Source organism: Theropithecus gelada, chromosome 17 (assembly GCF_003255815.1).
Source record: "Theropithecus gelada isolate Dixy chromosome 17, Tgel_1.0, whole genome shotgun sequence".
NCBI classification, from domain to species: Eukaryota; Metazoa; Chordata; class Mammalia; order Primates; family Cercopithecidae; genus Theropithecus; species Theropithecus gelada.
The window spans coordinates 65,526,464-65,553,484 of record NC_037685.1 but is presented as its reverse complement, the minus strand read 5'-3'; the positions used below and the strand labels follow the sequence as shown (position 1 = coordinate 65,553,484).

General features: G+C 39.3%; 1 pseudogene; it reads left to right on the top strand.

Annotated features, from left to right (window-relative positions):
* Positions 1–6,396: 6,396 nt before the first annotated feature.
* On the top strand, positions 6,397–7,280 carry LOC112610685 (annotated as a pseudogene).
* The last annotated feature ends 19,741 nt before the right edge of the window (positions 7,281–27,021 follow it).

The following is a 27,021-nucleotide window of genomic DNA, read 5'->3' as shown; positions in this document are numbered from 1 at the left end:
CACCTGTAATCCCAGCACTTTGGGAGGCTGAGGCGGGTGGATCATGAGGTCAGGAATTCAAGACCAGCCTGACCAACACGGTGAAACCCTGTGTCTACTAAAAATACAAATATTAGCTGGGCATCGTGGCATGCACCTGTAATCCCAGCCACTCAGGAGGCTGAGGCAGGAGAATTGCTTGAACCCAGGAGGCAGAGATTGCAGTGAGCCGAGATTGCACTACTGCACTCCAGCCTGGGTGACAGAGTGAGACTCCATCTAAAAAAAAAAAAAAAAAATAGCTATTTAGAACATAATACATGCTTACTGAGAGCTATCATAATTATTTTGCTTCAAGGAGATAACACCTGAACTAAATTTTGAAAATGAGTTAATCTACTAAATGCTAGTGGGGAGTTTGGAGAGTCTAGGGAAAGATAAAGGAGTTAAAAGTAAAAAGGTAAAATTGTATTAGTTCATTTTCACACTGCTATAAAGAACTTCCCAAGACTAGGTGATTTATAAAGGAAAGAGGTTTAGTTAACTCAGTTCCTCATGGCTTGAGAGGCTTCAGGAAACTTACAATCATGGTGGAAAGGAAAACAGGCATATCTTACATGGCAGTGAAAGAGCTTATGAGAGTGCAGGAAAAACTACCATTTAAAAAACCATTAGCTCTGGTGATAATCCACTCACTATCATGAGAATAGCATGGGGAAAACTGCTCCATAATCCAATCACTTCCTTCTCTGGCACATGGGGATTACATTTTGAGATGAGATTTTAGTGGGGACATAGAGCCAAACCATATCATTTTGCCCTAGCCCCTCTCACTCTTGTCCTTTATACATTTCAAAACCAATCATGCCCTCCCAACAATCCCCCAAAGTCTTAACTCATTCCAGCATTAACTTAAAAGTCCAAGTCCAAAGTCTCATCTAAGACAAGTCAAGTCCTTTCTGTTTATAAGCCTGTAAAACCAAAAGCAAGTTAGCTACTTCCAAGATACAATGGGGGTAGAGGCATTGGGTAAATATTCCCATCGCAAATGGGAGAAAGTGGCCAAAACAAAGGTGATACAGGCCCCATAAATTCTGAAAGCCAACAGGGAAGTCATTAAATCTTAAAACTCCAAAATGATCTCCTTTAACTCCATGTCTCACATCCAGGTCATGCTGATACAAGAGGTGGGTTTCCATGGTCTTGGGCAGCTCTGCCCCTGTAGCTTTGCAGTGTATAACCCCTCTCCCAGCTGCTTTCACAGGCTGGTGTTGAGTGTCTGGGGCTTTTCCAGGTGCACAGTGCAAGTTGTTAGTCGATCTATCCTTCTGGGATCTGGAGGATGGTGGCCTTCTTCTCACAATTCCACTAGGCAGTGCCTCAGTGTGGACTCTCTCCCACCCCACATTTCCCTCCTGCACTGTCCTAGCAGAGGTTCTCTATGAGGGCTCTGCCTCTGCAGCAAACTTCTGCCTGTACATGCAGACATTTCCATACATTCTCTGAAATCTAGGTAGAGGTTCTTAAACCTCAAATCTTGACTTCTGTGCACCTGCAGGCCCAACACCATGTGGAAGCCACCAAGGCTTGGGACTTGCATTCTCTGAAGCAACAGTCCAAGCTGTACCTTGGCCCCCTTTAGCCATGACTGGAGTTGAATGGAGTAGCTGGGATAGACGCACAAAGTCCTGAGACTGCACAGAGCAGTGGGGTCCTGCGCTCGGCCCATGAAACCATTTTTCCCTCCTAGGCCTCCAGGCCTGTGATGGTAGGGGCTACCATCCAGATCTCTGACATGCCCTGGAGACATTTTCCCCATTGTATAGGCAATTAACATTAGACTCTTCATTACCTATGCAAATTTGACTTGAATTTCTCCCCAGAAAATGGGTTTTTCTGTCTTACTACATGGTCAGGTTGCAAATTTTCCAAACTTTTATGTTCTGTTTCCCTTTTAAACATAAGTTTCAATTTCAGATCATCTTTCTCAAGTTCAAAGTTCCACAGATCTCTAGGGCAGGGGTAAAATGCTGCCAGTCTCTTTGCTAAAGCATAGCAAAAGTGACCTTTATTCCAGTTCCCAGTAAGTTCCTCATCTCCATCTGAGACTACCTCAGCCTGGGCTTCACTGTCCATATCACTATCAGTATTTTGGTCAAAACCATTCAACAAGTCTCTAGGAAGTTCCAAATTTTCCCACATCTTCCTTTCTTCTTCTGAGCCCTCCAAACTGTTCCAAACTCTGCCTGTTACCCACCTGTATTAGAGCCTTGTGCAGGTCTACAATAAACTTCAGAGAACAATAAACTTATGCTGTGTTAAGCCATGGAGTTTTCTCTTTGTTTGTTTTTTAATCTCAGCATAACTTCGCCTATCTGACTGATACAGATATTATTACCAGAAATTGGGTAATTTCATAACAAAGAAAATTAGTTATGTGTATTAGCTGAGGGACTGGATGACAGTGGTGAGAAAACTGATACTGGAGGTTACAGAAATGGTAACTCATGCTATGCAATAGAAAAGCAGTTGGAAAAATCTGGCCTAAATGAACTTTTTAGGTAGATTACAAACATAATGAACATGTAGCAAGATTGAGAAGAGATTGAAAAACAGTAAGTAGTATGTGTCAGCTCCAGTTGACTGTGCTAGAAATAGTTCTCTGAGAGAGAAATGAGTTCAAAAAAGTAGTGGCTCATTTGTAAGTATAATGTAAAAAACATGGAGAGGGCCCAGAAATTCGAGAATTTGGCATTAAAAAGGCAACTGCTTCTCAAACTCATACAGAAGAAAATGAGTAGGACTTTGGGCAAAGATGACCCATTAAAACTGAATGTTTCATCTAGGAACAAATTAAGGATTTGTCATGAGACCCATTTTAAAAATCCCTGGATAAATTAGGGTACCCAGGGTAAATATCAAATTAAGTTGTAGTGTCCAGTAAGTCTTTTAAGACAGCTCAGGGAAAAGAATCTAAAGGTGATTTTTCCACCCATGTCTGATAGGCTCAGGCAGCAAAAATTAATTCAAGGATAGGAGGGAGTGGTAGCTAGTGACAGCAAGAAAGTAAAAAATTATAGCTAATATGAAAATTAAGACTCTTGAGTCTTGAGGACTGCTAGTATGGTTATTGGCATATGAAACTGACTGTAATTGAGCAGACAAGAATCTCAGTGTTTGAGAGTCATACAGCAAAATAATTATCAACCTGCACTAAAAGACACTTTTGGAGTGTTTGGAACTGAAAATGACCCATAGGCCCTTGAACATCAACAGGCAAGAAGTAGACTGAGAAAACGTTACAGCACCTGCCGAAGGCATATTCTAGCAATACCCAAGGAGGATAACGAAAGGAAGAAAACCTCACAGGAGGTGGAGCCAAGAGCTACAGAAAACAACAGACTGAAGAGCCCTTTCCAGGGAATGGAATCTGAAACCTAATCATATACAGTTGTCCCTGCATATCCACAGGTTCTGCATCTCAAATTCAACCAACCTCAGATGGAATATATTCGGGGGGAAAAAGTGATAAACATAACACCACCACAATAAAAAATACGAACTTGTAAAACAATGTAGTATAACAATTGTACAGGAAGATGTGCATAGGTTATATGCAAATACTACACCATTTATATAAGGGACTTGAGCATCCACGGATTTTGGTATTTGCAGGGTGTCTTGAAACTAATCTCCCACAGATATTGAGGGATGACTGTATAGCATGCCTTGTTCCAAGGGTAGAGAGCCATTGCAACATCTTTGCCCTTGCTGTATACCAGTGATGAATGTATCTTGCATTTTTCCTTCATCTGAACGTCTACTGGGGCCATCCTGACCTTGGTATACTGTTATAAACGGTGTAAGGAGAAACAAACAACTTACCTTATGAATGTATAGGTCTCTGTAATAACAAGGTACATGTCAAGACCAAGGTGACTAAAGGTATCACTCAGAGATCCTGGACTTGAAGTAGGATCCAGTCAGTTTGTTAAAATTTGGGGTTATAATCCCTTAGGAAAGAGGTAAATATTTTTTTGCATGTCAAAAAAATAACTACGTGTTGTGTGATAGAACTGGGTAGTCATCAGGGCTATTCACCACATATTTCCAGCGCTCCTCTAGGTACATGGAAGGAGGACAATGCTCTGCCCTCTTGAAATTGGATATGGCTGTATGACCTGATGTAGCCAACGACACACTTTCAGATGTAGTACAAGTGATTTCTAGGCAGAAGTTTTAAGAGCCAATAGGCAATTCTGTCTTCCATCCCCTTCTGTCTGGTTTGGCAACAGGCAATGTTTCAGATCAAATCTATTTCATCAGTCTGGATTCCTCAGTCAGGATGACAAAAAGCAGAACCCCCCAGCTACTTGTGGAAGATGTTGCTGTAAACTAGTTCTTGTTGTATGAAGCCAATGAGTTTGTGAAGTTGTTTTTACACTAGATAACTATTCTATCAAGATTGATCCACTAACGTGGGTATAAGGTATCTGTGATTTTGTTCCTGTCTAGTTCTCAAGGAACATCCCAATCATTCTCTGAAATGCTTGTACTCCAGCAATTCTAGTAAGCTACTTTAAAATAAAAGCACAATGGTGTGCAGAGCATGAATCGGAGGTAGAAAAACCAGAGAATGATATTGAAGTCGTAGGAACAGATGAGCCCAGGTAAATATACAAAGGAATCCAAATATGAAAGGCTAAGGACAAAGCAAAGGTATTTAAAAGCTGAATGGAAAAAGGCATGGAATGCAACGAGGGAGGACAGAGGCAACCTAAACCTGTTAGAGGAGTTCTAGGGAAACCAAAGGAGAAACATTACAAAACTGAAAGGCTCATAGCATCAAACTGGACAAATAGATTAAATAGGATGGGGATTAAGAAGAAACAATTATATTTCACTATTAACAGGCCTCTGTTGTCTTCAAGAAGAGTTTCAATGGAATAAAGGATCAATAAAAGGACTGAAGAGGCCTAGAGATAAAATGAGAGGAAAAGAAGAGGGAGTTCAAGAAGAACAAGGGAATACTTGCTTCTGGCAGTCACTGCCTCATTCTTTTCTAAAAAGTAAGTCATCTTCTAAGGCTCCTCCACTCCCAAAAACCAAGGACCCCAATCTAGAAAGTGAGGTCTATATTAACCCCAGACATGTGTTGGGTGACCTCCATGCTAAATCTCTGTAAGAATCAATGTGGCGTTGGGAGCTAAGCCACTCCAGGCTTTACAGTGGACAAGTCTAAACTTCTGGATAAGTCTCTCCAAGCTGCTATGTCTCTGAGCATAGTGTGGTGCTTGAGGAGGAGCCAACATTTGTTACACTTATTATATCAGACATCTCTTTTAATCCCCGTTACAACCCTCCAAGGTGTGTCTGCATCGGATAGGTAAGAAAACCAAAGCTCATGGCCCAGCGTGGTGGCTTACGGCTATAATTCTGATTTTGGGAGGTCAAGGTGGATGGATCACTTGAGCTCAGGGGTTCAAGACCAGCTGGGCAACATGGCGAAACCCAATCTCTACAAAAAAAATACAAAAATTAGCTGGATATGGTGGCACATGACTATAGTCCCAGCTACTTCGGGGGGGCTGAGGTAAGAAGATCACTTGAGCCCGGGAGGTCAAGGCTGCAGTGAACTGAGATCGTGCCACTGCACCATGGCACTCCAGCCTGGGTGACAAATTGAGACCCTGTCTCAAGAAAAAAAAAAGAAAAAGAAAAGAAAATCAAAGCTCACAGTGTTTACATTACAAACCCAAGGTCAACTTGTTATAGGCAGCAAGGCCACTATATCTTTCAGACTCCAAAGCCCAGGCCTGTGCCATACTTCTCAACTGGGAGTATCAGTCACTATGGGGGAACACATGGTCCTATGCCATGACATCTAGAGATGCAAAAATATGTAAAATTTGCATAAGTTTTTAATGTTAAATCGAAGACATTCTATGATGTTCAGGCGTCAGTCTGCATGCTCTTTTGCCAAGGTGGGTCCTGCTTCGGAAAAGTTTGAGAAATACTGCATGTTCATACCACCTAGAATGGACCTAGGCTGAAACACAAATTGCCGAAGCCGGTATCACTTTGACTCCGGTGAAGGAGAGGCTAGAGACCGTGCCAGAGCAAATTCCTCCCTGCATTGCATCCTTCTTTGATGCCAGGCTCCTATGTGCACACAAAGCAACTGGACGCTTGTAAAGATTACCCAGTGATGAGAGGTGGCCTTCTCATTTTTTGGAATGGGGAGGTGAAAAAAAGCAGCCTTTCTCCACGTTTCAAATGAAAATTTTAACCGTCTTCTCTCTCATTCCCCAAAATGATTTTGGCCTATTGAAATATAAACATTCTTAATACAAACAGGCAAATATCCGTACGTTCCCGCCATGGCTGCTGGAGGCCATCACCACCTCCGAGCAGAGGATGGCTGTGCCACTCACGCATGCCAACCTTGGCAAATCTGCCAGGGATCCCTTCACTGAAGCTATGGACTTGACATGATACAACTTTATTTAAAAACAAAATCTGAGAATGGGTTGGAATTTACAAGTTCGGGTTCAGCCAAGACTGAGACCACCAAAGTGATGGGCAGCCTGGAAACCAAGTACAGAAGCCTTGAGTGCGGCCTGGCATTTATGGGGAAATGGAACACTGACAACATATGAGGCACCAAGACTGCCACGGAAGATCAGCTCGCATGTGGACTGAAGCTGACCTTCCATTCATCCTTCTTACCTAACACTGGGGGAAAAACGTGCTAAAATCAAGACAGGGTATGATTGGGAGCCCATCAGCCTGGCTGCAACATGGATTTGGACATCACTGGGCCTTTAATCTGGGGCATGCTGGTGCCGGGTTAGGAAGGTTGGCTGGCTGGCAACCAAATGAATTTTGAGACTGCAAAGTCCTGAGTAACCCAGAGTAACTTTGCGGTTGCCTACAAGACTGATGAATTCCACCTTCACACATGTGAATGACAGGACAAGAGTTCGGTGGCTCCATTTACCAGAAGGTGAACAAGAAATTGGAGAGTGCTGTCAATCTCTCCTGGACAGCAGGAAACAGTAATACTCATTTCAGAATAGCAGCCAGGTATCAGATTGACTCTGAAGACTGCTTGACAGGTAAAGTGAACACATCCAACCTGATAGGTGTAGGATACACTCAGGATCCTAAAGCTAGGTATCAAACTGACACTGTCAGCTCTCCTGGATGGCAAGAACGTCAATGCCAGTGGCCACAAGCTCAGTCTCGGACTGGAATTTCAAGCCTACATGAATACTGTACAATCATTTAAAGTATTTTGAAGCATAACACCCTTCAGAATTTAGTGTATCTTTCAATGCTGTATGTCTGGGATGCAAATATTGCTAAATATCATATCAGACCTCCAGGTTTTAAAGACAATTCAGCTTTAAGGTGTTACCCTTTCAGAAGTACAGAAGAAACCCAATTCCACAAAAGGTCCTTTCAGCTGTTGACTTGGGGAGCTAGGTGGCCCTTCTAGAGATGCCACGTTTCTTTTTTACCTAGAAATAACTGCAGTTGGAACCTGATATGTAGGCACTTTGTAAATGCATATTGAGTAAATGAATGAAATTGTGACTTCCTGAGAACTGAACCGTGGTTGCCTGACCCTACTTGATGATGAGAGGCTCCTTGTTAGATGGTGTGTACAAACTCACCTGAAAGGGACTTTTTAAGACGGCTCTTCATGACCTGTTTCTACTCCAGTTCATCAACACCTCTTTTACACCAAAAGGTCTGCAGGGTGTGGTAATTGTTTCTTTTGTGACATTTTGAGGTGGAAGAGGGTGCATGTGATGAAGCCAATAATTCAGGACTTAATTCAGTTTTACACTGTGGTTTTTGGTTCTTCGACCAGAGTATGACGTAGCTTCCAGGAGCTCCAGTTATAAGTTTGGAAGAGGCTGTGTGATTGTAATAACATGGTGACAACACTCAGAATCTAAATTGGACTTCTGTTGTATTCTCACCACTCTATTTTTTAGCAGTTTAATGAATACATTTTAGATTCTTCCATTCTGTGTGGAATTAGAACCTTCCCTTCAATACTGTAATTAACATCACTTAAAATAAAGTTTGAATAGAATACTGAAACCTCATCCTCCTATTGTCTTTATTAATTCAATGTAAATAAACAGGGAAAAAACAAATAGGCAAATTCTACTACTATCTAATTTATTCATTTAGTTTCACATACAGACTTACAAGAGCAAGTTTATATTAATTTAGCAACATTGCATTTGAAACAATTTTATTCCAATGCCTCATTCGCATCTTGTCTTTATTGCTTTCACCATTGCTTGACTCACTTTTCTAACAGGTTCCAGGGCCCATGTCTTTCTTACAGTCTAAATTCATTGAGAGATGGTTCTCTTCCATATGTGTGGAGACCGTCAATGAATATCTCATCTCAAGCCACAAGAAGCCAATTTGTGTATATTTTTTTAGAAAATTGGTTTGTTTGTCTGGTAGGTATTTATTTTCAGCCTCTACATTATCATTTACTGTATTCCTCCTAAAAGTAACCTTTGAAACTTTAAGCCTTCCTTATATTCAACATTTGAAATTGCATGATCATATACACAGGGGTACATGTGAAATATTATACTTTAAATTGTGCTTACAATAATTTAAACTGTGTTAAATTTTTGTCTTAAAAAATTTTATCGGCTGACCTTAAAAAGTTTTCAAAATTAGCATTGCTTAAGGTATTTTCAGGCAAATGTGTCTTTCCCAAATATATCTTTATTATTCAAAATTAAGTATCAATAATAAAGCCCATACCATGTAATATCAAAGTCCCTTTTCTCTAAGTGATAATTGTTTAAGAAAAAATGATAAACTCACCTTATAGTCAGGCATATACGGCAACTATTTTACCAGCGCAAAACTTTCCTCAGAACCCGAGAGTTCAGAAGGGATTCATATAACTATTAATGATTCCAAATTATGTTATACCTTCACAGCATAATGAAATTGGCCATAACATAATAATAAGTTTCTCTTCCTCCTGTCTCCATATTCCTCTCTCTCCTCACTTGCCTATGCTTGATTTCTACTCATAATTCAATTCTAGAGCAATTTATATCACTTGCTGGGCCTATTGCAAGCCCCAAATTAATTACGACTTGGTAGTTTAGGGTCATATCGACATAGCTCTTCTCTAAGGGAGTGGTTCACAAATGAGGGAGAACCTAATTTCATGTGACTGAAAAAAGTAAACTTACATCAACAAATTCAGAACCCTTTGAGCATATCATTTACAATTTAATAAAAGTACATTCAGGGGGTCTTCATTAAATGCTGACATTCTTTGAGCAATATTTACCTAATAATATTAGCCAACATTCCCAGTGGTGCTGTTTCTCTGAATCATGTGTGAGCTCTTCCAATTCCTAATAAAAATGTCCTTCTATGCTGCTCATTTCCACATTCATATTTCCAGCCCTGATTCTCACCCAAGCTCCACTCCAACCTGCTCCTTAGGGATCATTTGAAACCTAGGATGTTCCACCATCATCTCATACCCAACATGCACAACAATGAATTTATTTTATTGCTTGTCTGAAGAGTTTTCTAAAAGTTTTGTGTTATTCACCATGGGAAAGAGGGAATGAAAGTTACACTTAATATAGGATGTATGGGTCTGTATAAATTAATTGACATAGCGGTCAGAAAACCCTGGCCATACGATAGTTCTACTTCCTTGTATTACTAAATTTTGCACCCCCGAGTAAGATTTTATAAGTTGAGCTAATAATAATACGTGTTTTTCTCTGCCTGGGTTTTGTGTATCAAGTGAGAAGTAAACACCTCCTGCTGCTTCTGCTGTAATTCCCTCTGAGTAAGCACTGCTGTGTTGTGTGTGTACATGTGTGTGTTTGTGTGTATGTGTGTGTGTATATTTGTGTGTGTATGTGTGCATGTATGTGTGTGCTTATGCACCTGTGTTTGCATAGGTGTGTATTTGTGTCTGTTTTTGTGTTTCCATGTGTACATATGTGTTTACATATTTGCATGTGTGTACGTACATGTGCGAATTTGTGTGCTTTTGTTTGAATGTGCACGTGTGTATTTGTATATGTGTGAATGTGTGTGCAGTGCATACTGTAAGAAGATTCAACCTGGGTCACAAAGTGGAAGCCTTACAGATGGCCTGTCTCCTCTTTGCCCTTCAGCTGGAGCTCCGCCCTTGTAACTTTCAAGTCATTTTTAGGGTGGGACATTCGAATTGTGTCCACCACCAGCCCCTTCAGTACAGAGAAGGGAATGCCTTGATTGAGGCCATCTTACCTTGAAATCAAAGGAACATAATAAGGAAAGTAGGATATTGGTTCCAATTTTTGTTTTCTTGTCCACCACATCCAATAAACAGACACCTTTTGTTTTAGTTTTATATAAACATCTCCTCTTTAGAGAGCTCAATCTGCTCAAACAATATGGGTTAGAGAAGAGAAGCAGTGTCCCATTTCTACAAACAACTCAGAGACCAGGTACAACATTCTCCTGCTAAACCTCCATACATACACACACACACACACACATGCTCTCACACACTCACACACATTCACGTTCACACATACACAAATTCACAGTTACACATTCCCACCCACCCACCCACACACTCACATACACACCCTTATTCACACACACACACATTCACATCCATACACACTTACACATATACACATTTATGCCCACACATACACACACATACTCACATACACATATGTTCTCACACACACACATACTCACATACTCATACGTTCACACACACACTCACATACAAACACATATTCACACACATCCACGCCCACACACACACACAATCATACACACATCTGCACTCACACACATACTGTCACACACACCCAGAAGCACCCACACAGCTTTTTCTCCTTCTCACCAGGTCATATTTGTTCCTCACATCTCAAGGAACAGGGCCCAATTACTGTCTCTGGTTCTTTTACAATGTCTGGCCTGTCAACTTGTCCTCTCCATCCCCACAGCTGTCTCTTCATTTCAGTGCATCTCCTGACACCTGAGTGACTCACAGCTTCCTACTAATGAATCTCCCTGACCCCAGAATCTTTACTCTAGACCACCTTGTCCTGGCACCAGATCCATCTTCTCGATCACAGCATTTTCTTATTCCAGCAAGTGCCACCTCATTGATGATCAACAAGTCCGGCACATTTAAACGTCATTCAATGAGGAAAGGGAGATTGCAAATGTTTCTGGGTGGCTTGGCTGCCTATTCATATGGGGATAGGGGAATTGACATCTCAGCCTGTCTCTTACACTCAATAGCCTTGTCAGCAATCTCCAGAAACATAACCATCTTGCACAGGCCCTCATGGTATATTTCTATTTTTGTGCATGTCCTACCTTCCTAAAAATATCATAAGCTTTCTGAGGATAAGGATGGTGCTGAAGCTGTGAGCTCATCCTCCACAGTGGCTGTCAGGTACCTTGCTGTGTGAGTGACTCCCAGCACCACCTCCGTGACCTCTATGATCTTGGGCAAGTCATGTGAGTTCTCTGAGCATCACTTCTTTTTTATGTAAATAAGACCAAGAATACCTGCCTCAAAATGGTTTTGAGACTCATATTAGCCAATGCAGCTAAAAGGCTCACCACAGTACCTGGCACACAGTAGGTACTGAATAAACCATAGCAATGATGATTATTTGCTCAGTGGAATGCAGCTGCATCAGCTAAAACCCTTTGGAGAAATGTCATGCAAGCATTTGCTGCTCTGAAACTCTGCCTAGGACACATGGAGGCAGGTGTCACAAACAACAAGGTCTCCAAAACCAATGGCCACAGCCAGAGTTTTATCCAGGACTTGGATTTGGAATGGCAATAAACAAAGTAGCTGGTTTTCAGGAATCTCCAAGCTCTCCCAGAGATCTGCAGCACCATTCCCTCCCACAAGAGACAACCACACAGAAAATGAGCTACGTGTGCAGTTCTGTGTGCCCCATCTCAGGCATTGAAACAAGCTCATCTTGAAATGCAGCTCAATCTCTCTCTGCTGTCTTCTCTCTGAAAAGCACCCTGGCGTTGAGCCGCTCTCCAGCTCCCGTGGAGAAAAGTGAAGCTCTACACCTTCATGGTAAACCATTCATGGCCCCAGAAAGGAATGGATGGTTTCAGTCTCCCCTTTCCCATTTTTAAAAAGGTCATTTTAAAAGTTATTGCTTCTTTGCTACCACTAGATGGTACTAGCCAGCTGCTTGTCATTTTTTTTTTAATTTTGTGTTTTGTTTACTGCCTCTGAGCATTAATCCAAGAAGGCTGATTACAACAGCATGCTTTGCAGAAATGGGGCTTCGAGAGACCTTGGGCAGTCATCAGAAAGTAACTTAGCTGCCATTTGTTAACTGGTACCACTTCGCCTTGACCTTCATTTATATAAAGTTCCTCTTTGCCCCATCCTGGATAAAGGAAATACTTAGTGTCATATACATGATTCATACCGCATTTGCCCATATTTGGGACCTTAGGAAGGCCTTAGAGAGACGTGGAATGCAATGACTGAATTGAAGGCAGCCAGAATAAACATTGGCTTTTCCACACTCCTCAGGAGTCATGTCTTGTTGCCCTTTATTGAGGGTATCTCAGTCCTCTTGCCTCAGACTCCCAGCAAACCCCCAATGCCTTAGGTTTTCCGTATAGATGCTTGCATCATCTTTCTCTTTTCTAGAAGGGAAAGACAGTGGTGGATAGTAGGAAAAGTCGTGGGACATGCTGAGAGAGACTGGAGAGTATGGCCTGGCACCAGGTCTCTTTCTTCGCCACCCTGGCTTAAGACAATTGAAAGGCAGACCTCTGCTTGACCCCGCCAAGCTCTCAAGACATTAGATGCCACTAAATGCAGACTCACAGGAGATGAATGGATTGTCGAGAGTGGGAAAAGAGGACTTGGCATTGCAATCTGTAGTCAGGCTATGAGAATAAATGAGAAAGCAATGTAGCAGTACTATGCTAATCCAAGATTAGTCAGGAGTAGTCATTTGGAGATGGTTATCAATGAAAGATTAAAAGATTCATGCAAAATTTTAGTTAAACTGAAGGGATGTTGAGCTATGATTCAGACCTAATTTTTTTTAAAATACAACCTCTGTTTAACTATGGGCAGTTGGAACAATTGCTTAATCTTTCTGAGCCTCAGTTTTGTCATCTGGAAAAAAATAATACTTTCTGTGAAATTATTGAAAAGACCAAGAAAAATAATGGCTGTAAAGCTCCTGGCATTTAGCAGGAATTTGCCAAATGTCCCTCTCTCCTCCAAGTAGCTACAATGGAAAGTAGCCGCCCCCCCCACTCCACCCCCCCCAGCATCTTCACCCATACCTTTTCCTAGAGTAGAGGCTAAGTTCCCAGGAACTACTCCCCAGCCACTGAAGTTATTGTGAAATGTAGGAAAACCTGTAATGCCAAATCTTTGGTTTCCCCTGCTAATAGCAATGGCTTCCACACCTTCTATTCATATGCCCCAGTCACATTGAAAAGAGACACCTTGTAATCTTGGAAGAGTTTACCAGCAGTGAGACAGGTATATTATTTCATCCATTATCATAAGGAAAATACTTTTATTTCCTTAAACAGAATTTTTCTATTGAAAAGAGAAACAATATTGCTTCATTGCTGTTTTTTCCAAAAGTAGTTCCTAATGCCCAGTGTGACAAATCAAAGAGACACTGTGAAATGATGGTATAATCTTTTCTGTCTACATTGAAGGAAGGTAAAGTGAAATTAATAGGTAATTCCATACAAATAATTGCTACAGAAACCAGCATGACATTAAGCTAACATATAAAAAAAGGATATTTCATCTCTAGGTATAGAGAACAACAGATTTAAAAAGCAATAATTTGAGTTGACTATTACACACTCTCAATATATAGGGATTCAGGAAAAGCTATTAAATAGCAACCTTACTACCATCTACCAAGCAAGTAGCTGGAGTGAGTAGATTCTCATGTTGGAGCAAGAAATTTAAAATTCTTCTGCTTATCATTAAAAATTATAGTCATCTCAATGTTAGTAGCATCTACAGAAACACAAAAGGAAGAAAAGAAGGGAAAAAAAAGCTAAAGAGAAAACCTGTATGGGAGGAAGTTGAAGGAATAGCATCTATTGTACTACAGTGTATGCTTTGTGCTTTTAAATGACTCAAATCCTTTGGAGTGTTTTACTTAAAAAACATCAATGTTAGAATAAAAACTTTGGTGGACTTGGTAATAATCTAGTATTATGTTGGAAATAATGCTAAAGCCATTTTGGGGTTCTGTATCAAAGACAGCCAAAATCAATTAGTAATTTCTGCCATGCATACTGTAGGCAGAATTGAATAGTTTAGAGTCTCCCCAGTGTACCTCTAGTACCAGATATCTGGGAGAAATTAGAAGATCATCACACACGCCCAGGGGAAAAGGCACGGCGTCACAGAAGACCTAGAAAACTTTAAATGTGCACCTCAGGCTTATCCTCAATACAGAGACAGTCTATAACAGTGTACACACACACACACACACACACCAAGAATGGTGAAGTAGGAGAATGTAATTTCCAGAATTACCAAACTATTAAATTCAACTGTCCAGTTTTCAACAAAAAATAACAAGTCATGCAAAGAAACAGGAACATATGACGCATTCAAAGAAAAAATATATCAACAGAAATTGTCCCTGAAAACAACCTGATAAAAGTTATTCCAGCAAGAGTTTAAAACAACCATCTTAAAGATATGGAGAAAGTCAAGAAAATAATGTGTGAACAAAATGGAAATACCAATAAAGAGATATAAAGTCTAGAAAGACAAAATATCTCTGGGGCTGAAAAGCACAACAATGAAAATGAAAAATTTACTAGAGGGCTTCAAAATCAGATTTGAGTGGGCAAAAGAAAGAAGCGAGAAACTTAACGATAGGACAATGGAAATGATCAAATCTGAGAAATAGAAAAAAGATGGAATAAAAGTAAACAGAGCTTAAGGAACACATGGGATAACATCAAGCAATCCAACACACACATTCTGTAAGTCTCAGAAGAGAGAGAAAAAGGTAGATAAGTTGTTTGAAACAAATAATAGTCAAAACCTCAAATCAAGTTTCGTGAAAGACACAAATGGAAACATTCGAGATAGTCAATAAACTCCAAGTAGAAGGAATTCAAAGAAATCCACACTGAAACACATGTTAATCAAACTGTTGAAAGCCAAAAACAAATAACCTTAAAAGTAGCGAGAGAGAAGTGATTCATCACATACAAGGAATTTTCTGTAATATTATTAGCATATGCTCATCAGAAACTCTGCGGGTCAGAGTGGGCTAATGTATTCAAATAGCAAAGGAAAAAAGAAAACTGGTCAATATTTTGTGAATTATATTTGTCTTACAAGATATGCTAAAGGGAGTCTGGCAGGTTAAAATAAAAGGACACTAGACAGGAATTTGAAGCTATATGAATACATAAATATCCAGTAAAGGTAAATATATAAAAAATTGTAAAAGCTAGTATTATTGTAACAATGTGTGTAACTCTACTTTTTATTTTCTGTGTAATTTAAGAGGCTAATAACCCTTTAAAAAATGCAATTATTAGTCAAAGGCAATGTTATTGTGGCTTTGGTTTATAGCTTCACATTTTATTTCATACATAATTTAAGAGGCTAATGCATTAATAATTATTAGTTTATGTTTTGGGGCACCCAGTATGTAAAGACGTAATTTTGTAGCATCAACAAGTGAAAGAGGTGGGGACAGAGCTGAAGGAGCAGAATCTTTGTATGTTATTGAGGTTAAGCTGGTATATGTTCAAATTACAGCATTAGAACTTTTGGTTGTGAACTCCCATAACAACTACAAAGAAAATGTCTAAAGAATACATACAAAAGAAAATAAGAAAGAAATTTAAACATTTCACTACAAAAAAAAAAAAAACCTCAACTAAACACAAAATAATACAGTAATGCAGGAAATGAGGGACAAAAAAATCTATAAAGCATATAAAAAATAAATCCCAAGATGACAGAAGTAAATCCTTCTTCATGAGTATTAACTTTAATTATAAATGCATTAAACTTTCCAATCAAAACATGGAGATGGGCAGAACAGATTTAAGAAGTATGATCCAACTGTATGCTGTCTAAAAGAGACTCACTTTAGATGCAAAGATGAAAACAGGTTGAAACTGAAGGATGAAAAAGAGTACTCCATGCAAATACTAACCAAAAAGAGAAAGGGTGGATACAGTAATATGAGAAAAAAATCATTTAAATTTTAAAAGTTTACAACAAAGATATTATATACCAATAGGCTTACTACAACAAGAAGTTACAACAACTGGGTGCAATATTTATCTGGGAGGTGATGTCAGGATACAGGATTGAAGGAAGTGAGAGGAATGGGACAGAGAAGATAAATCCCCCTTTATCTAGACTGCTTCTGTAGACAACGTAGGTTTGACTCTGCATACTTCTATCTATTTTTGTAAGGAATTACTCCATATTCTTAAACAGTATTGTATATAGAATGCCTCCACAGCACTGTCCACACAAAGAGAATTCGCATAGCATGTGGATGTGGGGAAATGTGAAAGGGAATGCAAGAAAACTTTCTTCTCTCATTAGTTGGAAGTTTTTACATGGCATTCTCTTGGGGCCAGTTTCTATGGCTTTGGAGAAGACCCTGGGACAGAATAAGGAAGGGTGACTATAGCTTCAGAGGTAGAAAAGCCTGGCAGTTTGAGGGGAGTCTGAGCTTGAAGTATATTTTACAAGTGGGCTGAAGTACTGGTATACTCATTGAATAACTCAGTCTAATGATACACATGTAGGTAATTATAAATGGTGATAAGTGCACCAATAGAACTTTGCACAAGGGTTAGGGAGTTCAGGGGAGGGCGCTTAACTGAGCCTGGGAGTGGGAAGAGCAAGATGTTAGAGAAAGTTGAGATTTAAAAGATGAGTAGAATTTGGCTAGAAAAAGAGAAGAGAAGGACATTTCAGCAAAGAAGTATGTACAAAAGCAAACGCATTGAAGCAAGAAACAGGGGTAGGGGCATAGTATGTATGCGTGTGTGTGTGTGTGTGCATGCACATGCATGTGTGTGTGTGTAGCCACAGGCAGTTACTGGTGAATGAATGTGCTACCCAAGCAATGAAAAATGACAAGATTAGAGAAGTGTGAAAGTGTCACATGAGCCCTGAGTCCCAGGTTAAGGCATTGTTCCTTATGCAGAGGACAATGGGCAGCTAAAAAAGTATTAGGCAGAAAAGTCACCTGGATGTAGGACAAGATATGAAGGAGACAGATCAGACTGGCAGCCTCTGCAGTTGTCCAAGCAGGATATAGTAGAGACCTGAGCCACCCTTTTTTTTTTTTAAGTGAAGTCAATTGATGTGTAATTTGAAAGTCAGGTTTATTGAGGTATAATTTACCTTTTTAAGTGTACAGTTTGATGAGATTTGACAAATGTATGCCACTGCATACATTAAATGTACTTACTGCCACTACCAATACAGAACATTTCTGTTATAGGTTGAATCGTATCACCACAAAATTCATATTCTGAAGTCTATAGGAGACCAGAATATGCCACCCCAAAATATGCCTTTTTGGTATAAGGATTATTTTGAGCTAATTATTTTGAGAAACAGCAGACACAAGAGAATCTCTAAAGACAGAGCTTAAGTTGCCATTTATAAAGGAAATTTCCATCTATAAAGGAAATCTCCATTTGAGGGTGTCTCCCTCTTTATACCAGGAAGAGAAGGACTGTTTATCACAAGACACTCTTATCAATGGAGAAGGCACTGACTTAAATCTGTATAACGTTTAAATCATACCCTTGTTTATCACACTTTTCCTGGTCACCTTCCTATAACTTGCTTCCCTAGCCCCAAACCGTCTTTCCTTTGTGTTAGCCCAAGTTGGTAAATCCAAGTTCAATGACCCCTTTGAATTATTCATTCCTGTTTCTCCCCTATATATATGAAATATACATGTAAATAGACTTCTGTGGTTATTTTTCTCTTGTTAATCTGTTTTGTTACAGAGCCCCAGCCAGAAACCTAGAAAGGTAAAAGAAAACATACATTTTACTCCTCTTCAAGTCCTAACTTATAGTACCTCCAAATATGACCTTATTTGGAAAGAGGTTAATTGAAGATGTAATTAGTTAAGATGTGGTCCTACTAGAATTGGGTGGGCCCCTCATCAAATACGACCAATGTCATTATAAAAAGGGAAGAATTTAACACAGACACAAATAGGGAAAATGCCACATGAAGATGAAGGCTAAGATCAACGTGATGCATTATCTGCCATGCAGGGAACCCTAGAGACTGTAAACAAACCACCAGGGAGTAAGAGAGGAGCATGGAACAGATTCCCCTCCCAGCTGTCAGAAGAAATCTACCCTGTCAAAATTTTGATCTTAGACTTCTAGCCTCCACAGCTATGAGACCATAAATTTCTGTTCTTTAAACTACTCAATTTGTGGTACCTTGTTATTGCAGCTCTAGCAAACTAACACAGTATTCAATTCCCAAAAGTTGCTCTGTCCCCTTGCAGTCAATCCGTATCCCATTCTTGGTCCCTGACAACAAATCGACTGATTTCTGTCTGCATAGTTTTTCCTTTTGCACAATATCCTATTAAAAAAGGTAATAAAGTAGGTAGTAACATTTTGTGCCTGGCTTCTTCCATTTGGCATAATGCTGGGACTTCAATTTTGTTGCTGCATGTGTCAGCAGTCTGTTTCTTTTTATTACTGTGTGGGATTTCTTTGCAGGGATGTACCACGATTGGTTTATTCATTTACCAGTTGATAGATATTTGGTTTGTTTCCATTTTGGGGCCTTATGAATAAAGCTGATATTAATACATACATGTAGATCTTTTTGTGTGAGCCATTTTTGATGTTTTGAATTAATTTTTTTCTCTCTGATTTTATGGTGTTCCAAGTAGTTGAGCATTAGAGGTCATGTCAGCTACTGCAATTTAGGAAGTCTCAGGAATTGAGAAGGGCCAGCTCAAGTGGCTTCAACTGGATATGTCACCCCTAAGTCTCCCCTTCTGCTTTGGTGTTTCATTTAGTTTCATATGCAGTTTTCTCATCTGACTCAACATCTTAATTCCAGGCACTTGTGAGAAATTACATTGCTTGCAAAATGGCAGGAAGAAAAGATCAAATCTCTTTTGAATTTAAATTTGGAATAAAATGGAATTTTTGTTTAAATTCAATAGAAGCAGTTAACAAAGGAATACAGACATTAAAGATGTTTCATTAAAAGTACTCATAGTGCTACATTGAGTGATTCACAGTTTTGAGCATTTAAATGAGTCATATTCATCCAGTGCCTAAGCTAATTTCTATTATAAATGAAGTACTTAGAGAAATTGTGTTTACCAGCTAAGAACCATGTAAATTCTCCCCAGCTTAGGTTCTACCTCCTTCATGAAGACGTTCCGTAAGGCTCTTGCCTCAATATTTTACTCTCTAAATTCCCCCTTGAAAATTACAATACTACCCATTTGATCTCTCATAGCAAAATAACATATGCATCTGTATTCAATAGATTGTGTGTTGTGTGTGTGTGTGTGTGTGTGTAATATATGTTATGGGATTTAATCTCCAAAATGTCAGAAAGCACTCAAATAAAAAGAGCCAGGTAGAGATTTCTTAGTCTGTTTCGTGTTGCTATAACAGAATACCATAGGCTGGGTAACTTAGAAACAAAAGACATTGTTTCTCATGGTTCTAGAGGCTGGTAAGTCTAATAGCAAGGTGCCAGTGTCTGGCAAGGGCCTTTGTGCTGTGTCACTCCATGGCAGAAGGCAGAAGGGCAAGAGAACATAAGAGAGCAAGACAGAACTCACTTTTGTTTATTTATTTTTTTAAAAAACAAACCACTCCTGTGATAAGAATGTTAGTCCATTTATAAGGGCAGAGCCCTCATACACCAATAACTTCGTAAAAGTCCCACCTCTTAACACTGCTGCACTGGGAATTCAGTTTCCAACACATGAACTTTTAGGGATACACTCAAACCATAGCAAGAGATAATTTTACTATTCATGATTAAACAATTATAAAGCACTTGTCATTTTTTAAGTTACTTCTATGTGCTACAACTATGCTGACCAATTTTGATTTGTGCTTTCTCATTTATATTAGTTTAATTTAACCTAATTCTTATAACAACCTTACAGCATATTAAGGTGGTAGTGGTTAAGAGATAAAGTTTGGGATCAAAGAGAACTGGATTCTCATTTTGGCTCTGTTACTTTCTGGCTGTGTGATCTTGGAGAAGCTGCTTGATGTCTTAAAGCTTTTTTGTTTGTTAAATGTTAATACAGGCATCACAATCTCTCATGTTATAAAAAGGACAAATGAAGTAATGCATTTAAACAAACACTCAAAAATAAAAATTATACAGGTTAAGCAATACTCATCTGGAAATCCAAAATGCTCCAAAATATGAAACTTTTTGAGCAGCAATATGATGCCACGAGTTAAAAATTACACACATTAGTTACTGAACACAAACTTTGTTTCAGGCACAATATTTTTGTTTGTTTTTCTGAGACAGGGTCTTGCTCTGTCGCCCAGGCTGGAGTGCCGTGACATGGTCACAGCTAACTGCAGCCTCAACCTTCCAGGTTCAATAGATGCTTCCACCTCAGCTTCCCAAATAGCTGGTACTACAGGCACATGTCACCACACTTGGCTAATTTTTATTTTTTGTAGTGATGGGGTTTCGCCATGTTGCCCTGGCTGGTCTCTAACTCCTGGGTTCAAGTGATTCGCCTGTCTTGGCCTCCCAAAGTGCTGGAATTACAGGCATGAGCCACTACACCTGGTCATTACACAAAATTATTTAAAATATTATATAAAATTATCTTTAGGTTATATAGATAAGGTGTATATGAAACATAAATTCCATATTAAGACTTGTGTCCCATCCCCAACATATCTCATTAGGTATATGCAAATATTCCAAAATAAAAACAGATTGCAAAATGTGAAACCCTTCTTGCCATAAGCATTTCAGGGATACTAAACCTGTATTGCATATATAAGGAAATTAAGGCTCAGAGAGGTGAATTAATCTGTTCAAGATCACACAAAAGTGTCAGAAGTTAGGTAATGAGTCAAAGGACATTCATCCCAGACCTGACCTTATAATTGTCCACACCTTACACTTCTATTCTCTCCCCTGCAGCACTTGTCACACCTAAGTATTTATGCGAGATGCACTTTTAAATTCATTTGGAGCAAAGGAATTAATGCTCATAGTTAAAAAGGACACTCTCCAACTACACAACTATCTAGATAAGATTGGCTTACGCATTCAATTCCATACCTTCAGGAAGCATAAATTGCACTGAGATTTCCAAGTAATCCTAGAAGATCCATATTCCTATGGCCTCTTCTGCTTCTAGGTCTCTGCTTATTTGTATGGTATCTTGACTTCATACATATGGATCCAAACGAGATGCTGAGTTTCTTCATTGGCCTTTGTTGAAATAAAGTGTGGAGACTCATCCAAACTCTAGAGTTGATATGAAGATTACTTTAAACTGAAGATATTTTAGTTTCAGATGCAGAAACAACTTTGTTGCAGTTTCTCACATCTGACTAAAAGCAGAGACTTCCAAGAGTGAAGCTGCCATAAATCCTCTTGCTGGGGGTGCTTCACTCCAGGTAAGACCACTCACTCACGGTGGGATGAGAGATTGCATAAAAACATCATCACAAACTGTCATATGTTTCACTGGATCTTCTTAAAAGCCAATTTGTTTTTCCGAAAGCCCATTTGTTTTCCCATCGAAGCCCTTTCTCACTCCTCTCTTTTCTTTATTAAGTTGGGATATAAACCCCTATATCTAAATGTTCAGGAAGCCTCTTCATCTGAATGCTCCTGGATGCATAATAATCTTTTTTCCTGTTGATCTGCTGTTGCCCATTAATTTTCAGGCCCCTGATTACTGGAATTAAGTTGGCAGAGTGGAAGTTTTTCCTCTTAACAGAAGTTTCATGTGTGCTCACACATGTATGCTTAGATGACTTTCTTAAGAAGTAGCAAGGCACAGCAATGGTTCACTCTCAACTACTCCCTCTGTTATGAGGAAATTCATTCTTTCCTGACTTCTATATGCAGACATTTCCAAACAAGCCATCAAGCATCCCATGAGACAAAAACTCCTGTCCTTTTAAGGAACACTCTCCTTCAAAGGTAACCATGACTGCAAATAAAAATGTTTTCTGTTAAACATGCATATAGTTATTGCATTACTCGTGGACGTGTGCTGCACCATATTCCATTGTGACCTTATTGTTCTCTACTCTTCATGGCATAAGTAGTAATCTCATTAAGGGAACAAAAAGGTTACAACTTTTTCATATAGTTTAGTTGATTTGGGGATGGATCATATATTGTGGAGATATCTTCATAGTTAAAAATTTGTGAGGAATTTTCTGAGCACCTTCCTCTCAAAAGCTGAGGGTCTGCAGTATCTTTCCTATGCTGACATTTGCCATTTCTTTCTGTCTCTGCAAATGGTACCTTGATCCAAGTCACCAGCATCTCTCATCTGGACTACCACAATAGTCTCATAACCGGCTTCCACGTTTCCACATACCAATTAGTGATCTTTTAAAAGTGTAAGCCAAATGAGGTCACTCCATTACCTTTAGAATCTAAGCTCCCAATTCCAGCCTTCAAATCTTTCTCTTCAGCCCCATTCCATACCACTGTAACCCCTCCCACTGTTATCAAATAAAAGGTATTCTGTGCTAGAAGCCAATGCTATGACACCAGATTTTTGAGAAAGGAAAAGCTTTATATTGCAAGTTGACTTACAAGGAGACAGGAGTGTCAAGCTCAAATCTGCCCTGTTGGCTTCAAAGCAGCCAGTGGGTAAATTCTGAGATTAGTAGGTGATTGGTAGAAGGAAAGGAGAGGTCTGTAAGGTCCTTGACCATGTGCAGTTATCTCGTTGTACTATCTCATGGGTCACATGTGCAAACTCAGGGGGAGTTATTATAAAATAGGTGGTGGAAATTCAGGCTGTGACATCAGCAAGCTCATTCTATGCAGCCACCAGTCAGCCATATTGGTTCTAACCAATTTCAACCAGTTCTTTCATCTCTTAAGCAGAGGGAGTTTCAGTGTTTTGGCAAGGTGTTTCTTTTTTCATCTGCCATCCTGCAAACTCAATAATTTCTGTTTAGTAATTGGTTTCTTTACCTCTTTGGTTAAGCACAGCTTCACCATCACCTGCTCCAGCTACTTGTACTCTTCCTCTGACACACCTAGATCCTTATGGTCTCTACACTGGGGGTTTCCTCTGCCAGGAATGCTGTTCCCCTGGATCACATTACTCACTCCTTCTTATCAGTTAACTCCTAAATCTTGTGTCACCCCCTAATAGAGGCCACCTATCCCAGTCTCTCTCCCTTTACACCCAGTTTAATTTTCTTCAAAGAACTTCTCTCTAGCTGAAAGAAACATGTCATTAATCTGGGTGATTATTTATTATTGTTTTTACCACTAGAATATAAACTCCTTGAGATCAGGTAACTGGTCTGTTTTATTCACCTCTGTATTCCTTGTATATAAAACTTAGCACCTAGCACATAAAAGGTATTCGACAAATATCTGTTGAATTGTAGAATGAATGGCCTATCATCTTCATTTCTACTGTCAGTGGTCTATGACAATCTTTCATCTGAGCTATTGTTCTTTTCTCCTGAGCAACAGATATCAGTTTCCTCTATTTATTGTTATCAGTATTTGCTTTCACATACAGCAAGTCTGCTTATTTTACATCCCTCTTTAAAGACTTCTACTCACTTGCTATCGCCTGAAAAAAAATAAAAGAAAAAACTCTTTAGGTAGCATACAGGGGCCTTTGTGATCTAGGCCCTGCCCACCTTTTGAGGCTGCCATTCAACCACTCCTCCCCAACATGACACCCAGGGATGCTATGGTTGATTGAAACTGAACATCTTTCCAGTCAATTAATAAACTAAAAGTCATTAATACATCCCCAAGTAACAGAGATTGCATTTTTCCACTAATATGCAACAGCTTCCTAACTCTCTTTTGTGCTGCTATTCAAGCCTTTCCTCACTCTCCACAAAACCCGACCTTCCATTGAACCTCAGCCTCTCTCAGAGTATTCCACATCTTCCAACAATCTCTACCCCAGTTTTTAATCCTAACGTTCTAGAACTTAAAGCCCTTAACTCAGAGCTTCTTAACATGCAAATCCAATCTGTTTCTTTGCTGAGTTAATTTTAATTCAAAATTCAACCCACAAATTAATAATAAACAACATGAGTGACCTGGTTCCTAATGGCACCATCTTAGACTGAAAGAGTCAATGTGGTTTGCAAATTGGCTACAGGGGAGTGGCTATGAGCTTGTGGTCCTGTTCATATGGACATTAGGGATTCTGGCAAGTATTTGTAGCTCCAAATAAATGAGTTTCCTGCTAAGTGAGCCATCTGGGATCGCCCCCAGGAAGCTTCTAAAAGTCAAGAAAGTCTCTTGATGAAACAGCCTCTGCATCCCTAACACCAGCTGCCAGGTTCCCACCAGGTGATCTCCAAGTGTACCCCAAATAATACACACCATAATCTGACAAGCTTCAGTGTCAGAACAACCCACTTGTTCTTAAAAACCTCCTTTTTTTTCCTTGTCCAACCCAGCTTCTAACTTCTTTCTAACACTGATATTTCCATGGCAACAAATCCTTCCTTGTTCCTTAGGTAATGCTTCCCCAAACTTGTTTGTTTAGCTGTGGCCTCTTATCCCTCCTACTCATACCTAAAATACCAAGAAAATATATTAAGTAACATAACCCAAATGCCTGATGATTCTTAGTTGTTTCAATCCCAGTTTCCACTATTTCTTTTAAGATGTGTTTCTTCTGGTATAGTGAAATAAAACCAAGTTCCTGGAAATTCTGAGGACTTGGTAGCACTGCAATCTTATCTTCTCTGCAGTCTCTACGTGCTGATTTTGGACCTCGGGTTGATCATCTGCATTAAGAAAGACATTTGGATTTTTCTGGATTTCCACACATAGACCGAATTCCCACAATTAAAGGACTATCAAGAATTACTAGATCCATCCAGATAAGTGACACAGAATACTTACCTCATTCTTGAATTTCTCTGTACTTATGGAAACAGAGTAATATTCTACTTATGCAATATTCCTTGAGGAACTAATATAACAGAACATTACCTTAGACCAAAACAACAATAACTTTTTAAAACCCTATTCTATGGAAAAAATCCTGAACATTGTTGACAGTTGACTCTTTAGCAAGATGCAAAATATATGCACAGTAATGCTAAGATATTTTGGATTCTGCAATTTCCACTGAGGAAAGAGATGTTAGTACTACTCACTGCATCTGGTGGTTAATTTTGAATCAATTTGGCTGGATTAAGGGATACCCAGATGGCTGGTAAAACATATCTGGGTATGTCTGTGAGGATGTTTCCAGAAGAGAAAAGCATCTGAGTTGATATACTAAATGAAGACGATCCCCCTCAAATATGCAGAAGGGCAGCATTTAATCTGTTGGGTGCTCAGATAAAACAAAAAGGTGAAGGAAGGACAAATTCACTCTCTCCCTGGAGCTGAACCATCCATCTTCCTCTGCCCTGTGACATCAGAACTCAAGATTCTTGGGTCTTTGGATTCTGAGCCCTACACCAGAGCTTCCCCCCAGGTCTCAGGCCTTTGCCCTAGTTCCAGGCCTTTGGACTCAGACTGAATTACATTAGCTTCCCTGGTTCTCCAGTTTGTAGCCAGCATATCATGGGACTTTCTGGCCTCCATAAACATGCAAGCCAATTTCCAACAGATCCCATGTTATATATTTCTCTCTACAGGTATTCTATTAGTTCTCTTCCTCTGGAGAACCTGACCAATAAACACAGAATCTCATTGGTATGTTTTGTGAAAATTGGTTATGCTATCAAACATCTTAGCAGAGCACAGTTCATAAACTATGTCAGAGAAACATTTTATTACAAGTCACAGAATTTTAGTTTTGTGAAATTTTGAAGGGTTTAACTTTCTAAGACTTCTTCCAGGAACCCAAAATATCTGGCTGCTAAATAAGTCCGATCAAATCACGTATCTGGTATCTCAAAAATCTTTGCTTTGCTAGATACAGGCAGTAAAATGTATATGACTTCTCAAATAAATAATGTGTTAAATTCATGGCTTCATGGGACTCTCCAAATGACTGACAAGCCTTAAGGTTGCAGGCTGGCAGATATCTCATGCTGCTGAGGTTTTTCTTGAAGAGGTGAGGATTCCACAGGAGAATTCTAATAAGCAATCAAGTTTCAGCCCTTGAGCTTCTTAACAAGTGAGCCTAATGATTAGAGGAGGTATGAGAATACCAGCAGATCCACACCTGATTTGATTCTATGCATCAAATGTGGGTACATTTCTCCTTCCGTGTGTGTGTGTGTGTGTGTGCGTGCATGTATGTACATACATGCATGTACATGCACAGGAATAATGTACTTATCTTAGTTAGAGACAGCAGCTGGGGGTGGAAGGGAGGTGTGCATAGTCAGAGAGAACGTGTCCCTTCATATTTAAATTCAAGGTAATATCATACTTTAAAAGGATGGTACTATAGTAGCTAGATTAATGTGTGCAAATGATTTCAACTTTTTAGATGAGCCTTTTCCAACTGAGAGTCTGTGGCAGAATTAAGCCCCATATAAAATTGAATAACTATTTTCTCAACTCTCCCGAGGATGGTACTGTCTAAACAGTACCATTCTAGGTACACAGAAATAAATCAATTCATTACATATAAATGATGACATAGGGTATATATATGTATGTGTGTATATATGTGTGTGTGTGTGTATTATATATTTATAGATAAACTTGTATTTTATATTTATATATAATATACAATTACATATATAGAATTCTACAAAATATCAAATATTCTTCTG